The 13709-nt window shown below is 40.5% G+C and overlaps 1 protein-coding gene across 7 annotated transcripts in view; it reads right to left on the bottom strand.

Moving 5' to 3' along the window:
* LOC120443880 (mitogen-activated protein kinase ERK-A) overlaps positions 1–13709 on the bottom strand; it is a 70584-nt gene that overhangs the window by 55004 nt on the left and 1871 nt on the right. The gene's annotated exons all lie outside the window — the stretch shown is intronic.

Genomic DNA, 13709 nt, shown 5'->3' with positions numbered 1-13709 from the left:
TTTTCTTCTGAACCCTTTGCAGAAAAGATGTCCGAAATAGTCCTCATATGTTTAGAGAAGTCGATAATTTCTGTGTGCATTGATCTCTAAATATATACATTATTCTTTACGTGAACAAAAATAAATATAAAATGAGTATTATATATAATATAGACAAATTAAGTGAGTCGAATTATGATTCGTGTTGTGTGCAGATGAAAAGTGTATTGGTGCATCCAGAGCTGTGGTTAGTAACCGCAAGAAAAATTTAAGAATTTCAAACTAAAAGAAGAAAAGGCCTTAGCAGCAATTACGCTATCGCTTAAAACCAGTGAGCTAGCAAACATCACAAAATGTTAATCTAGCAAAGAAGCCTGGACACTATTAAAAGATATGCATCTGCCGTCGGGACCTGTGAGAATAGTGCCATTGTTTAACAAATTTGAAAATACAGTTGCTCAAAAAAAGTGAACGCCGAAATAATTGTGACTTACACCACGGGACTGTACTAGCCCTTGTTGCGCATACAAAAACTATTTTGTGAAAAAGAATTAAAGCGCTGAATCGAATAACGCTGAAAGAGGGCTGAAAAATTAACAACGGTCCAAAAATGTCACCTTTAAAGTGAGTGTTTTAAGACAAATATAAAGACGAGAATGCTAAATCTTGTTTTTTCCTATGCAGTTTGAGCAATAACACTTCACTTTACAAAAATATATGGTGTTTAGATAGTGGAGCGACGGCTCACATATGCATGCGGCGGGAATTATTTGATCGGTTCGAAAAATATAATAATAAAATAAATCTCGCTGGCAACAAATATGTTAATGCAGAAGGTCGTGGAAACATAAAACTGAAAACCCAAATGTGAAATAACCTCTAAAGATGTACTCCATGTTCCGCAATTAGAGTGTAATATTATATCACTTAGCAAAGTTGTAAATAGTGGTTGTAAAGTGCTATTTAAAGAACTGCCGAAGACCTCCTATACTTAAGTCGAGCAGTTCTTAGGAGCACTCTCTGTTTTCGTATGGTGGCTCCACCCAATCTGGGCTTCTTCGTTGAATGGGTGAACTGGTTCAAAAAGGGCGTCCCAGGCTATGTATTCATTTCATACTCAAAATACTTTCAAAATTATGGACTTTTTGCCATTTATGGGCGTTGCCAAACAACAATTCTTTTAATACTTTTACTGATTACGCATACCAATGTATTTTGCTTAATAGGGAATTCCTCTTACGTTATTTCCAAGAAAAATATGTTATAATCAATCTTAAGAGATAACATATCTTAAGAGATAGTACAAAGTTAGCCCTATTAATTCGAAAGGTGCAAAGTATAACGATTATCTCAAAAGAACTACTATTTGTTTATAAAACTTATGGAATATATTTAAAATTTTAAATTATTGCAAATTAATTATAGCGTACGTGCACGTGCAGCTCGCCAGCTCCGGCCCTAACTAAAAGTACGCGAAAAACACAAACTGTTACAAGTGCCTTGACAAAGTCCACAACCCAAATAACGAAACCAAAAAACTCGATTGCTGAGAAGAAAACAGCGCAGCCCCGTTCCCAGATTAAAAGAGGCTCACAGAGCGATAGCAAGGAATCCCTAATAAAAAGCACCGACCGCCTATACAAACGACAAACATCCAAGGAAAATAAACTAGCAAACGTGATAGGCTCAAAGAGCCAAGCAACCAAAAGCATGAAGACACAATCAGCTAATTCAGCCATGAAACTTGTCTACAAAACTTCCATAGAAACCGACAACAAGCTTCTGACGAAGACCACAGCCACTATACAGCGCACCAAAGTTCCGATTAGCGTGTCTTCCAGTGCAAGGACTGCAGCAAAGCTAAGCAAGAGTGATGACACCGTCAAGAGACCTCAGGTAGACAATAAGAAACCAATAAAGCGAACGGTAAGCAAAGTAAGTGAATCCAGTGGCTCCATGTCGACCACAGCTTCGACATCTACGACCAGAACCGTGCAGAGCTCCATGGAGCCAAAGCTGCAAAAGAAGATGAAGGACACGATGAACGAGTCGAGTTCGAACTCGGGTAGCGGCACCACCAGTGCCAGCGGCTCTTCAAATAGCACGCGACGAAGTGTGCGATCCGTTAGCACGGCTAGCCGCAAAACGGACAAGGACTTGACCAACATCCGGCGAGCAAGTGGAGCGGTTGTTTCGACATCGACCGTACGGGTGCATCGGGAACCAACAGCAACCACCAGCGCTGTTAGCACCGTGCTCGTTGATGACGACTGTGAGGTGATAACCATACGTTCCATTAAATCAAGCGATTTAATAGCGTGCACGTGCTGAGCATATTTGCAACGATAGAGTATTAATTATTGAATCAATTACATTTGTATATATCTGTGAATGGGGTAATAAAACTAAAGGAAACTGTCCCAAAATGTTAGGGCTGATCGTTTCAGAGTGGTTGCAGAATATTGAAAAAACCGTCAGTTGGATATGGTTTCAATAAAGAATCCTTTGTAGGTAATAATATATATTATAATATATAATATATATAATATATTATAAACAATAGATTTTCTTATTCATAGGCCAAGGAAAAACCATTGATAATGCTTTGTAAAATAAACACGTGTTTGCAATGGGTTTGGAAAAGGATGTCTGGCTAAACATATAGGCAATTGGAAACCACCATGTTATACGATAGAGCTAATTGGATGTTAGTGTCGGCGATGAATGCCTGAAAAGGTTCCTGCAAGCACTATGGTATAGGTTTGTATATCTGACAAAGGATTAAGAAAACTGCATTCTATTGAACAGACGCACAATGGCGCAAAAGATACAGATACTATACAAAAGTTAAATTTTTGATGACAACAGATAATAGTTCAAAGGGGTTGAATCCAAAAAAAATGATTAAAATCGGTTCAGTATTTTAGAAGTTACACGTGTTCAAAGTTGAATGTTGAAAGTTTTGGGTTGCAAAAGAAGCAGGTGTTTTTTATAAAAAAATCTGACTTTGCGGTAAATTTTTAGATAAAATATGTAACCGACCGGCTTGGTTATGGTTATGGAAAGGGTGATAAAATCTTTGTAAAACCAAGGTAGAATAAAAGTATTTTATTTTTCACGTGCAGACAAACCGAAGTACTAATTTCTCACATATTTTTCAACTTTGATGGAAAACAAAAGATGGGATTTTACCGGATTTTGGGTTTGGCGTATGAGGTGCTGTTCTTGAATATGTTCTTTATCGTAATCATAATTTTTTATCATAGATCGGGTCCCCCGACGTCCCACCACGAATTTCAACTCAGCGTAAAAAACGCGCGGCTTAGTGCAAATTCTGCTACAAGCGCAGTCGCTCTGCAGTACAAAATTGTATGGCGGGCATACATTTTTCCTGTATTGGCGACTTGTTTTTCAATCCCTGACTTCGTTATGATTTTAAATGAATGTATAATGATTAATTATTCTTCAAAAATATTAAATTAAGTAAAATTGAATGATTATTTTTAATTATTTGTAAAAAAAAAAGGTAAAAATAGATAAAAAAAAAATTACAAAATAAAAATTATTTTCTTTAAAATTTATTTATTTTTTATTTTTAAAACATTAAATATGTACCATATTAGCATTTTCGGAGAAAACAAATGAAAACTATTTGTCGAAATTAGATAAAAATTGAGAAAACTGCCTCCAAAAACACTAATTGTCGAGTATAAAATCTACTATTTAGCACACCATATTGTATGACTTAATCGAAAGGTACTCAAATTAACTTTCATAAAAAAAAAAAATTATGATAAAAAATAAATCAACTGGTTCAAGAGTTATGATTTTTGTAACCCAAAAGTATCTAAGGCGCCACTGTGAGACGGTTAATGCTGATAATTTCAGGAATTATTTTTAATTTATAATATTTCAGGAAATATTGGCCGATTACTTAAAATCTCAAAATGCAGCCATCCGATCATACATTAATTCATTCGGTGTTCAAGGAGAAGTTCAAGGAAAATTAAACATCTAAATATTATTTTTAGTTATACGGTAGCATGGAAGAATAATTAACATATGGTGAATTTTTACACATTATTCAACCCGTTACTCGAAAAGTTCAAGGGTATACCAGATTTGTTGAAAATATGTAATTAGAATCCTTTGTATTCATTTGTCGAGTCAATCTGTCCGTCCTTATGAATGTCAAGAATATTAGAAGTCATGTCGATTTTCAGTTCGAGCGAATTAAACTTCCGACTTTTTCTGGAAATTATGAGGACTGGAAACATTTTTCGGACATGTTTATTGGATCGATTGCTTCCAATTCGAGCCTGACGGATTGCCAACGATTTCATTATTTAAAATCGTACCTTGCCGGAGACGCGCTTGCATTAGTTAAACATATTCCAGTTACTAATGAGAACTATCGGGAACCATGGGATCGGCTGGAACAGCGATATAACAAACAATCGCTAATTATTCGATCGTTCTTAAACAGTTTCATGAGCCTTCCGAGTGCTATAAATTCAAATATCGGCACAGTGCGGAAAATTGCCGATGGTGCAGACGAAGTTATTCGTGGTCTACGAGCTCTTAATTGCGAAGAGAGGGATCCCTGGCTAATTTTCATTTTACTTTCAAAATTAGATAGCGATACCCGCCAAGCCTGGGCTCAGTGCGCAGAATCCGAGGAAAAAGGTGTGACCATCAACCGATTCCTGAAAGGAGGCTTTTAACTTAACTCGATCAACCCAAGCTCGACGCGCAGCTACAACGCACCACGCAGACACCCATCCAAGACGGGAAGAGCCGAAGTGCACATCGTGCCAGCAGAATCACCAACTGTTTAAGTGTCCTCAATTCATCGCACTCGACATTGCATCTCGCCGAGACTTCCTCAAATCAAGAAAGCTCTGTTTCAATTGCCTCAGCCCGGCTCATATGGTGGGCAACTGTACATCGAGGCATACTTGTCGGATCTGCCGCCGCAAGCATCATACTTTGGTTCATGGCTCGTCGCAGCCAATTCAAAATGGCAACAACATTGACACAGCAAGTGTTGACAGCCGCGATCGACCAGCAGTCTCACATGCGGAATCTACAATTGGCCACAATCAACCGCTAGCTAGAGAAGGTCATCGCTTGGGAAGCGAGACTCCCGCGGAAAACAACTTTACGCATCATACTCTGGAGAATATTCCGGCGGCTGGTTCTCAGACTCTGTTGCCAACCATCCTTGCTGACGTCATCGACGCCTGGGGAAACACTACAACCTGCAGGCTGCTCCTGGACACTGGATCTACAATAACCTTGGCATCGGAATCACTTGTTCAGCGAATAGGCGTGCGTCGAACGCACGCACGGATTTCTATTCTCGGTCTCGCCGCCAACAGCGCGGGCGTTACCCGAGGACGCGCACATATCAAGCTGCGCTCTCGTCATTCGGGCCAAACTGTCGAATTGGTCTCGTTCATTCTCAACTCGCTGACGTCATCACTTCCTGCCCAAGTTATTGACACCTCATCCTCTACGTGGAGGCAAATCTGCGAGCTTCCTTTGGCAGACCCAACGTTCTGCACACCTGGAGCAATCGATGTCATTGTTGGATCGGATCAACTTTGGTCTCTATACACAGGAGATCGGAAACACTTTGGTAACGACTTTCCTATCGCTCTCAATACTGTATTTGGTTGGATTTTTGCAGGCTCTTACTCTGCATTCGATGATCACCCCACTTCTGCGGTTACTCATCACGCGGACCTAGACACGATGGTTCGTTCATTTATGGAGATGGACAGCATTCAGCCTAACCAGGCTCTCCTGGACGCCAGCGATCCCACAGAGCGTCATTTTGCTGCCACACACAAGCGCTCGACGGACGGGGTGTACGTCGTCGAGTATCCCTTCAAGGAGAAGGCACCGCCTATTGATTCGACCTTGCCAAAGGCCATCAATCGCTTCTTCTCGCTGGAACGCAAATTTCGTCGGTATCCAGAATTGAAGCAGCAGTACGAAGCTTTCCTGGACGACTACTTGCAACGTGGACATATGGAACAACTGACCTCGGCTCAGGTTGAGGAGTCCCCAGACACCTGCTTCTATTTGCCGCACCACGCTGTCATCAAACTGGACAGTCTGACTACCAAATGTCGTGTAGTTTTTGATGGATTAGGAAAGGACAGCTCTGGAGTATCGCTCAATGACAGACTACATATTGGTCCACCGATTCAACGCGATCTTCTTGGCGTTTGTCTACGCTTCCGGCAGCACCAATATGTTTTATGCGCAGATGTCGAAAAGATGTTTCGAGGCATTAAAATCTTTGAGCCACACACCAATTTTCAGCGCATTGTTTGGCGCAAGACTGAGAATGAACCTCTGCTTCATTTTCGCCTGCTGACGGTTACCTACGGATTGGCACCGTCACCATTTCTGGCTGTTCGAGTTCTAAAGCAACTTGCCGACGATCATGGCCATGAATACCCTGGAGCAGCTCACGCTCTTCTGCACGATGCCTATGTGGACGATATCCCTACAGGCGCCAACATATTCGAGGAGCTGATGATTCTCAAGGACGAGCTTATAGCCCTCTTGGATAAGGGAAAATTTAAGCTACGCAAATGGAGTTCTAATAGTTGGCGTCTTCTGAAATCATTACCAGAGGAAGATAGATGTTTTGAACCTATCCAGCTCCTCAACAAATCAGCTTCGGATTCACCTGTCAAAGTTCTTGGTATCCAATGGAACCCTGGGAAGGACGTTCTGTATCTCAACCTAAAGGGATGCGATGCGACCATTTCTCCGACGAAAAGAGAACTCTTGTCTCAGCTATCAAGAATTTATGATCCGCTTGGACTGGTAGCTCCGGTCACAGTTCCACTCAAGCTAATCTTCCAAGAAAGCTGGACAAGTGTCCTGCAGTGGGACGACCCCATTCCTGAAAGTATACGTACGCGCTCGAGAGCCTTAGTAGAGGATTTGCCAGCACTTACGCAATGCCAAGTACCACGATATATTGCGTCACCATTTCGAGATGTTCAACTACACGGATTTGCCGACGCATCCTCGCACGCCTACGGTGCGGTAGTTTACGCTCGAGTTGCAGTTGGATGCAGCTTTCAAGTAACTCTGGTTGCCGCCAAAACACGGGTGGCCCCGATCAAGCCCGTATCAATTCCACGTTTGCAGCTTAACGCTGCGTTACTTCTATCTCGATTGCTTTCTATTGTCAAAACATCACTAACAATTCCTCTTTTCAGCACGATCTGCTGGACAGATTCAGAAATTGTGCTACACTGGCTTTCAGCTCCCCCTCGACGGTGGAACACCTACGTCTGCAACCGAACTTCTGAGATATTGAGCGACTTTCCCCGTAGCTCCTGGAACCATGTTCGCACGGAAGACAATCCTGCTGATTGTGCTTCCCGAGGACTTCATCCGTCAAAGCTTCTGGAGCATCGACTGTGGTGGAACGGTCCGTCCTGGCTGGCCACACCCACCTCTGAGTGGCCACCTTCTACAAGCAAGTTCAGCGTATCTTCAAGTTTCGATGTCAACACCGAAGAACGAGCCATAAAGCCCACGACTCTACATAACTTTCCTGATGAAAGTATACACGAGTTACTCATCCACAAATTCTCAACCTGGACGCGTCTTATAAGGGTATCTAGCTACTGTCATCGCTTTATTCACACTCTTCGATCTCATCATAGGAATTCGGCACCATTCCTTACGTCGACATGTGCAACAAAAATCCTTTGCCAGAGAATATGCGCAGCTAGAGAATCGACGCCAGCTTAACGCTAGATCACATCTTATCCGGTTTTTTCCGTTTCTGTATGATTATGGAGTAATGCGAGTCGGTGGGAGAATCGAGCAATCTACACTCAACTACAACGCCAAGCACCCGATTCTGATACCTAAAGATACACCACTAGCTGGACTGCTGGTTCGACATTTTCATGTCTCCTATCTGCACACTGGAGTTGATGCAACGTTCACCAATCTTCGTCAGCAGTACTGGATTCTGGGAGCCCGCAATCTCGTCAGAAAGGCAGTCTTCCAATGCAAATCCTGTTTTCTTTAACGAAAGGACACAAGCAACCAGATCATGGGAGAGCTACCAATTTCTCGAGTTCAAGCTAGCCGCTGCTTTCAACACACAGGGCTGGACTACGCTGGACCGATCGCAATCAAGGAATCAAAAGGAAGAACTCCACGCATCGGAAAGGCATGGTTTTCTATTTTCGTGTGCCTCACTACAAAGGCACTTCACATCGAGGTTGTTAATGAGCTAACTACACAGGCTTTCATCGCAGCCTTTCAACGATTCATTGCCCGCCGAGCGAAGCCTACTGACCTGTATTCGGACAACGGAACTACATTTCATGGAGGCAAGCAAACTTTGGATGACATGAGACGTCTGGCCATTCAACAAGCCAAAGATGAGGAACTAGCAGGATTCTTTTCCAATGAAGGGATTTCTTGGCACTTTATACCCCCGTCTGCTCCCCATTTTGGAGGGATGTGGGAAGCTGGAGTTCGCTCAATTAAACTCCATATGAAACGGATACTTCGATCAAAGGCTTTTACGTTTGACGAGCTCTCTACTGTCCTGACCCAAATTGAAGCTATCCTGAATTCACGCCCGCTGTGCCCAACTGGGGATAATTCTTTGGATCCACTGACGCCTGCCCATTTTTTGACTGGATCTCCGTATACTGCATTGCCTGAACCCTGTCGTCTGGATATGCAAGTCAATCGATTGGAGAGGTGGAATCAGCTGCAAGCTATGGTTCAAGGCTTTTGAAAAAAGTGGCATATGGAATACCTGACATCTCTTCATGAGCGGACAAAGTGGCATCTGGAAACCGAGAATCTGAAGATCGACACACTGGTAGTACTCAAGGAGCCCAATCTACCGCCCTCTAAATGGATTCTTGGCCGAATCCCCGCAGTGCACGCAGGAATCGACGACAAGGTCCGAGTCGTTACAGTGAAGACTGCTCACGGATTATACAAACGCCCAATTGCCAAAATCGCTGTACTGCCTCTGCTGAACAACCGTTCAGGGGGGACGGTATGTTTGGGAACGAGACACCCTGTATGCGCGAACAAGTCACCCTTTATCTTTGTTTACATTATCATTTGTCTGCAGCTTCAGCGGAGTTTATCAGCGGAATCAATGTAAGCATCGCACCGCTGTAATTGTCCGCGAGCTTGCCCAGTACTTTTTCAAACTTCTAACTCCCTTCTAACTGTAACTTGTTTACGTCTTATGCTAGTTTAATAGTATGGCGTGAGTACAGCCAACGCTTAAGTTAGTCACATTTTTGATCTGCAAGGAAACGTACGCATCGGTGTCGAACTAATTAATATTAAGTGTCTGAAATTAACCAATAAATCAAACTAAACAGTAACACTGGCGGGTTTATTTATGAACAATGAATATTTTATGCAAATATTAACCGGGACTGCGCCTCAAATGGTCCATCTGCTTATTCCAATTTTGGTATATTTTATTTTAACGTTTCGGACGATCTTACAAATAAATGCTTTAAATTTCCCTGTATAAACATATATGTACTTTAATATAGCCCTACACATAATACATATAATAGGTTTTTAATCGTCCGATCTTGGCCAATTGACCGGTCAAGAACGTGAAAACATAAAAGGTTTCAAATTGGTCCAGAAAATGTAACTAACGTATGGAAAATAATATTTAAGGTATCTAATGTATATTTTTATTTTATATATTGTTCTAGGAATTTAGTGTTGTGTAATTTATGCGTTCTCCGTCTTTCGAGGAATATAACTAAGCTGTTCCATGCTGAAAGCAACGAATTGGTCCAGATTGTACTTGTGAGTGTTGTCTTCGAAAATCAAAAAATTCAATGTGCATCGGATTGAATATACACCAAAATAATAAAAACGCTTTGGAATTCAAGATAAGAAAGGAAATATACAAAAAAAATCGGTAGTTTTAATGGTTACATTTATATCTTCCCAAAGAGCTGGAAAAGCCTTTGTCTAACTAGGCATCTACTACAAGCTTTAGCGAAGATAATTTAAATTAATTATACGCCATTTTAATCGCCATTTATTCCCATTTTTATATAACTCCGGAAGAATTTCGCATATTTTATAAAACAACTTTTTAATTATATATGCGTAGCTAACCATGGTATCTACCGATGTCACTAACAATTTATAATCTTGGTTCACGGTTACCAAATTAATAATTCGGATGCTTAGGAGAAAATGCTTTGACGCACGCAACAAAGCTTACAAAAAATTATAGATTGTCGCATTCAAGGAAAAATAGTCGGCTTAATACCATGACATATATTTCACAGAGCTGTAGATTCCTCGGATCCATTAAAATAGGTATTAAGGTTTTTGGACTTTTCGTCTACAGCTGGAAAAGAAAACGATCGCAGTGCGATTCTGATGACGATATTTATAATATTGGATGAAGAAGAAAATTCCATTTAAAAAATAAGTAAGTAATTGAATAGAACAGGAAATAATATATATTTATTCTTAATCTACTATCAAACAGATAGGGCAGGGAAGCATGGACTTGGTCGCACTGGTCCAAACTTTTGTTTGCAAATTATCAAAAACCATAACAATAAAATGTGTGAAGTATGTAAATGTATGTATGTATGTGTGCGTATGAAAAAAAATCGAGTTCTAGACCAGTGATAAAAACATATTAGCTAAACAATCACCCTATATATGTACAAGATTAACAGCTGTAAGTCATTATCTTTACATCGTTATCTTCAGTTAATCACACGCCAGGATGAACTACTGCGCGGTACTAAATTACACTTGCGTCATCAGACGCAAATAGACACATCAGACTCAATTTTAGACGTATCACAGAATTTCCGTAATTGCAGAGATCCCATGGGATCTTAAACTAGACATAATAAAGATAACACTTGAATTCGATGGATCATAAGATGAGTGCGTAGCTTCTGCCAAAAATGGGTATAAGTTATTAAATCGAAGCCAGCAGTGGATCTATTATTAGCAACGAGCTAAAAGGTACATAAAGTTCGTTATTAGTAGCTAGTTTATATTGCCAATAAGACAGCTTCTGCATCAGGGAGCAGTGCAGTGAAGTGCAGTATTATGATGAAGTTAAGCAAAAGTTGACGTTGGTTGTGAGCAGACGCGTTTTTTTTCGAAAGTAATTGCGAAGTTACTGCTGCCCACTTCCAGCCTTCGAATCGTCACGTTTTTCGTCGTCGTAGTAGTCACACAGCCTGAGGGTTTGTCTAAGCTTGTTGCGGATAAGTTGAAAGTTGCGGATAAGTTAAGGTTGACTTAATGACATGCAATCCCTTAGATAAAATTGACGTAGATGTAAATAAGTCAAGCTGTCTTTAGTAATATCCATCCAGACCTCCAGACCAGAAGCAGACCTCTGGATTGGTTGTTCATTTTCGTGAAATAGATTTATTACGGAGGCGCCAGCAAAAAAACTCAAAAAACTTTTCAATTGAACTTTGCTTCTTCTGGGATTACCGCTCTATTCCAAACGACAATTTCAACGATCAGCAGTTTCGCCGTCCGTCTTTTGTCTTAATCTCAGCTTTGTGCAACTTTATTTAGCATTTGTATGCAATTTGAAGTTGATGCCCTGCCGCACAGCGTTTTGTCTACACTCTCTCTCTTTCCTTAATTCGTTTTCATTTTTTGTTGTTGTTTTTTGTCGTTTGCGTATATTTGCGAATAGCATTGCTCTCATCGCTCTCTGTGGACCTGCGCTTTCGTCGCTCTCTGGATCAGATGCGTATGGGCTTTTTGAGATTTTGCTCAAGCAACTTCGTCGATTGAGTTTAATTATCATTCAATGCTACCAGCTCCCGCTCTAAATAGCAACGAGCTTAGCGTGTCTACTAGAAAAGCGCTATCCCTATGGTCGATGGACCGGGGTCACCTGTTGCGCAGTCAGCTGCTCTCTTCATCAATTACTTCTAAATCTCTTCAGTGCTACTGTCAGTCGCTACTGTATATATAATTATACATATATTTCCTGAAACTACTCTTGAATGCATTCAATCTGATTGCTCAGCCAGCTGCTCGGACTATGGGTTTATGGGTTTCCTGCCCGGAAATGCGCTTCAATTTCTTATTACGAACTGGAAACTATTACAACAACAATTCAGAAGATCTAAAATAATCAGCCTTAAATTATATTTTCAAAACGTTGCTGGCACGGGAAAAGCGTGAATGAATTAATTGCGTGAGAGATGGTGGTTTCTTGTGGCACGATTTTATCTTAGGGCTTAAAACCCCATAAAAGGCGATTTTTTTTAAGCTCAGCACAAAAGCTTGAATTCTGTACTTATTGAGCACCCCACAAAGGTACCTATACTAAGCTTGCCAGAAAAATATCATATAAAATAACTATAACTACACTATAATTCCACGATAAGAAAACACTGAATGCGATCTTGGCCCTCCGCTTTGCCGCTGGCTTTTGGTTTAGTTTTGTATGTAGCGCGCTTACAATATATTTATATATATATTATTGTTGCAGCATCGCTGACTTGCCCAGTAAAACTTTGAATAAGTCTTCTACCTACAATTTAGAGTTTAATATAAACCGAAATACCTTTTTAGAAAGGTTAAACATTTCACTTATTAGGAAATGAAAAAGAACTACAATTGTTTTGTTTATTTTTATCTTAAATAAAGAACTTTATTAAGAACGACAAAATTAGGCGAAAAATAAAACAGCACCACTTCATGAAAAAAGCTTAAATGTTAAATTTTAAACTTCATAGTAACAAATTCAATAATAACAAAAGCTTGCGTATTTAAACTACTCCCATCCTTTTAATTTAATATTTCGTAATGTATCCCTTATTACCAATAACAGGAGCGCAACGTTTTGGCATGGAATCAACTAGGGCTGGGCACTGTTTTAGGGATATTTTGCTCCATGCCTATTTTGCTCCATGACTCCTTAATTATAGCCCAAAGTTATTCGTTGTTAGTTGGCTTTGAAGGTACAACTGCTTTTCTCATATCCGACCAAGGGTGTTTAAAGGGATTACGGCCTGGGAACTGTGCAGGCCACTCCACAACAGGAACAGATTTATTATAAAACTAGTCCTTGGCTTTTCCGCTGGTGTACTTGGGGCTGTAGTCTTGTTGATAGTATTCGGCAAAGGGTACCGTCAGCAAAATATCCACAAACACATGTTGATCCATGATGGTTTTTATCCAATGTATTGCACTAACTACATAGTACGAGAAACAAGCCCATAAGATTTTACGGGATCCTCGGTGTTTAATTGTTTCTACTGCGTAATTTGGCTTATATTTGGTGTTTTTAGGGCGCCTTACATACGATTAAGATCCAAATATAACAACCTTGCTCTCACCTAACCATAAAAAGTTCCTTGATTTTCGCATGGCCAATTTAAATGTTCCTTGGCAAACTTAATGCGCTTGTGTTTGTGTCTCCCATTTAAAAGAGGGAATTTCCTTGAACTACAGCCTTTTAAACCATGTTCCCCTTAGACATGTGTGAACTGTTTGCACTGTTGCGTATATGTTGAGTCCTTTTTTTAGTTCGGTAGCAGCTTTAAATGGATCCTTCTTGCTACTAGGAAGAAGCCTTTTGAAGAGATGGGTGCCCAGTGATTGTTTTCTCCCACGTGTTTCAGGCTTCTCGTTGTACGTGATTGCATTTCGTATCATTATGTTCGAGCATT

The sequence above is a fragment of the Drosophila santomea genome, chromosome 2L (assembly GCF_016746245.2).
Source record: "Drosophila santomea strain STO CAGO 1482 chromosome 2L, Prin_Dsan_1.1, whole genome shotgun sequence".
Classification (NCBI taxonomy): Eukaryota; Metazoa; Arthropoda; class Insecta; order Diptera; family Drosophilidae; genus Drosophila; species Drosophila santomea.
The sequence above is the reverse complement of the archived record's forward strand: the minus strand, read 5'-3'. Positions and strand labels throughout refer to the sequence as shown.